Below are 4,559 nucleotides of genomic sequence, written 5' to 3' on the forward strand. Positions count from 1 at the left end.
GTCGTGTGTTGTTATGGGCTGTTGTGGGGTGTCGTATGTTGTTGTGGGATGTCGTGTGTTGTTATGGGCTGTTGTGGGGTGTCGTATGTTGTTGTGAGGTGTCGTGTGTTGTTATGGGCTGTTGTGGGGTGTCGTATGTTGTTGTGGGGTGTCGTGTGTTGTTGTGGGTAGTTGTGGGGTGTCGTATGTTGTTGTGGGTTGTTGTATGGTGTCGTGTGCTGTTGTGGGTTACTATGGGTTATTGTGTGTTATCACGTTTTGTTGTAGGTTGCTGCGGGTCGTTGTGGGGTCTATCAGTTGGAGTTTTTAGTGCCAAATTACGACGTTAAAATTAAATTATAATGTTTTCGAACATTGAAGAAGTATATATGTGAAGAAGCCTCGTGATAGAGTCTAAGACTCCGAGGCTCCTAACAAATCCATACAATCTACACATCACTGTCGGATCTACGTGGCAATACACAACAACAACAACAACAACAACAACAACAACAACAACAACAGGACGATGCAGCTGACAGTGACGATGACGATGTGTCTGGTTGAGCTTACAGAGAGGGTACACGTGTCGCTGCATCCTGCTCGCAACAGACGGCACCTTGTGCGTAATTCATCAGGCCGGAAACGAGAGCGAAAATTGCGCGTATTTGAAAATAAGCTGGTATTTATGATCGCTTCACACGTGCATGCGCGACCATATAGTAACGTTTAACGCACTACGCAGTTTCAGCCTGTTCTGCTTGCATCTATGACAAATACGACATACGCATATACGCTCTCCTATCACACTATTTGGCATGGAAAGATTCTTCCTATGAAAAACATTGTTGTATGTGTTGTGCGCATCATAGGAGTTTAGGAGCGCTATTATGAACGCAAGCAGTTAATTTCAGCTGTAAAGCGGAACGAAGTTGACTCGCCAATATTTTTCATAGGAAGAATCTTCCTATGACAAATAGTGTCATAAGAGAGCGTATATGCGTATGTCGTATTGGTCATAGATGCAAGCAAAACATGTTGGCAGTTTAGCTGCATAGTCGTAGAGCTCCCACGACAACTTCCCACTACCCGACATCTTCAATAGCACAATTTCCACACGATAGCGCACGATGTTTTCCAATATTTTAGGTAATCGATAGCTTTTCGATAGGTATGCGATAGCTTTTCGATAGGTACTCGATAGCTTTTCTATAGGTAGTCGATAGCTTTTCGATGGGTACTTGATAGGTTCGAATAGATACTCGATAGGTTCCAATAGGTACTCGATGGCTTTCAATAGGTACTCGATAGCTTTCAATAGGTACTCGATAGCTTTCAATAGGTACTCGATAGCTTTCAATAGGTACTCGATAGCTTTCAATAGGTACTCGATAGCTTTTCGTTTCGATCGAAAAGCGATAGCTTTGTAATAAATACTTGATATCTTTTGATAATTACTCGATAGCTTTTCGCTAGGGAGCCATTTTTGATAGCCTACTCGAGAGTGTTTTTAATAGGAATGGAACGACAACGAAACAGCTTGTAACATAACGCACTGCAACGCCGCACCACTGAGAGAGTCTCGCTCTAGCTTTTAGGCTAATGGTGGACGTTATCATGTTTCTGCTTAATTGCGCCGCTGCAGCGAACATCAGTGTGCATCCGTGCACCGGGCGCGTGCGGAGATAAACGTATATGCGAAGCCGTAGAGTTCACCTGCGTTTATAAACACTGTCAGCCGTAACTCTTTGCCTATATTGGTCGTACGTTATCACGAAATTACACAACCTTCCCCCGCTTACTGAAGCTTTCTTCTTCTTCTTCCTCGTTTATGTGAGCATTGATATTATCTTGCGCCGCCTCCCTCCGCCTCTAACTTCTTCTTCGTATACGTAAGTCTTGATTTTATCTCGTGTCCCTCCCCTCCGCCTGTCTGGCTTTTTTTATGTTAGTTTTAGTGTTGCATCGCTTGCTTCCTTGTTGACAATTTCCCGTTTCTATGACAACTATTTATGTTATATTTAGTGTCCTTGCCCTCACTTCCTCCATCCATCTTAGTTCCTTCTTCCAGCTTCCTGGTTTGATATTCCGAGCTTACACCACCCGCTTGTCTTCTGCCGCTCCTCTAAACACATTTACCTAATATCGTTTGCTCCCTTTCTTAATCCTGACCTTATCACGTCCAACTTTAATTTATAATTTAATATTTTTTATTTTTTATTTTTTTATATATATATTATTTTTTTATTTTTTATATATATATTTATATTATTTATTTATAATTTTAATTAATTTAACTTTTGTGTGTTCTCCACCCTCTCTCTTCTCTCCGGCGTAGTTCCATAGATTAATCTTGAGCCTGAATTTGTTAACACCCTTCCCATCATCTCATGGTCCCCCTGTATCTTAGTCTTGGTTTGCCACACTCGCCCGTCCAGCCTCCGCTCTTGCTCTTTCAATGTCTGTATAACTGCTTTGTAATTGGATATACGCGTTCGCTCCGTTGTGTAATACGGAGAGAAGAACAGCGCAGCGGCCCATGCACGACAGAACGCAGTCACCCAGGCTAATTTAATATCTCGGTGACAACTCATTGCGATCAGCCGCAACACGTGTCCACGTATAGTATCAGCTATTGGCGACGGACAATGCACATACCGTACAAACTCATGCCAAGGCACATGCGCCGCAATCAAAAGCGATTAGATTCTGTGTACAAGCTGTTTTGTGCGAATTTGATTTTCAATTCAATCATTGCAGGCTAGAAATTACAATATATTACATCTTTGTAGAATGACGCGTAGAATGATTGAAAGTCAATAATTGTCGCGAAATTGTTAACCTTGGCACCGTGATAACATTAGGGCTTGCGGCTTGGGGTTAGTGTACGGAATGAGGAAAAACGGGAGAAGGGGAGAGAAAATAGTGTGGTGGCGAGAGAGTGGGCATGCGCCACAGCGCGTGTGCGTGTATGAGAAGAGAAAAGAGAGTGAAGAGATCACCGCACACACACAGCACCACCAGCATACACATACACACACACACACGCACTCACACACACACACACAGCACACACTCACAACACACACACACACACGCAAGCGCACTGCAACACACACACACCACACCACACGCACCACACATCACAGCACACGACACACAACTGCACCACCCACACACGCACGCACGACACGCCACACACACATCGCGCACGGCCCACTCATCAACACAATCCAGCTCCCTTACGGCGTATTGAGTTTTGCCTCGGCCAGCTGTATACGTTACACAACAGTGCCACCGCTTCCGCGTATAACTTATAAGGTGCGTATTATGGCAAGGCATATACGCAGCCGGTTGAACACCTCAAACGCGCCTTACCAGCTATACAACGCACGGCACCACGCACCGCAACACGCACGCGGCGACCACGCACAGCCACACGGGATACTTTATACCATGCAGGATCTTCGGCAGCTGCACTGCTGCTGCCCATATCTCGCTTTTATTTATGATCGCAAGGCAGTACTGCTAGTGTGGAATTCTCGCCGTACTATTAGCAGCAGCAGCAGCAGCAGCAGGTAGTAGTGAGTAGTAAGTAGTGAGTAATAGTAGTAGTAAGTAATAGTATAGTAAGTAGTAGTAGTAGTAGTAGTAAGTAAGTAGTAGTAGTATTGTAGTAAAGTAGTAGTAGGGCAGCAGCAGCAGCAGCAGTAGGCAGTAGTAGACAGGTAGTAGGTAGTATAGTATAGTACAGCAGGGCAGCAGGCAGCAGCAACAACAACAACTACCTAACACAACCAACTACAACAACAACAACAACAACAGCAGCAACAGCATCACCCGGCAGCAATCGGTGGCAGCAGCCAGCGGGCTTCGAAGCCATTTACAGAATCTCACGTAAACATGATTTCTCCATAACCTGGCAAATTAGCGCTGGAGGCAGCAGCAATCGCGGTTCTGCATGCTGCAGAAAGCGCGTCATCTGTCTGCACGGCCGCTGCTATATAGGCCTCGGCCCTAACATACACAAAACGAACGATGTTCGATGTAAGCATGGTGTGTGGCCCCCATGTAATGCTTTGCTAACGATGGGTGTTCCTCCCCGCCAGCTTCGCCTCCTCATAGCCGGGCTGCTTCATTTCACATCCTCGCGTGTTGCGTACTATGGCGAAGGCATTCGTGGAGAAGGGAGGCTAGGGAGAAGGGAATGGTGGGGTAGGGCGTGATTGAGGGGAGCTAGGGGGAGGTAGTGGTAGGGTGGGGCGGATTGGTGAGGAGGGGGAGGGAGTGTGGGAAAGTGGTGGGTTAGGGAGTGATGGAAGGAAATGGGAGCGAGAGAGGAGAGAGAGAAGAGAGAGAGAGAGAGAGAGAGAGGAGAGAGAGAGAGAGAGAGAGAGAAGGAAGTGTACCGAATGATGAAGAGAGCAGAGAGAAAGAGAGGAAAGAGAGACAGAGAGAGAGAGATAGAGGAAGGAAAGAAAAGAGAGAGAGAAGAGAGAGAGAGAGAAAAGAGAGAACAAGAAAGAGAGAGGCGAGAGAGTAAGAGCGTGGGCGAAAAGCATAGAGAGAGAGAGAGAGAG

This window comes from Priapulus caudatus, unplaced genomic scaffold (assembly GCF_000485595.1).
Source record: "Priapulus caudatus unplaced genomic scaffold, Priapulus_caudatus-5.0.1 Scaffold842, whole genome shotgun sequence".
Classification (NCBI taxonomy): Eukaryota; Metazoa; Priapulida; class Priapulimorpha; order Priapulimorphida; family Priapulidae; genus Priapulus; species Priapulus caudatus.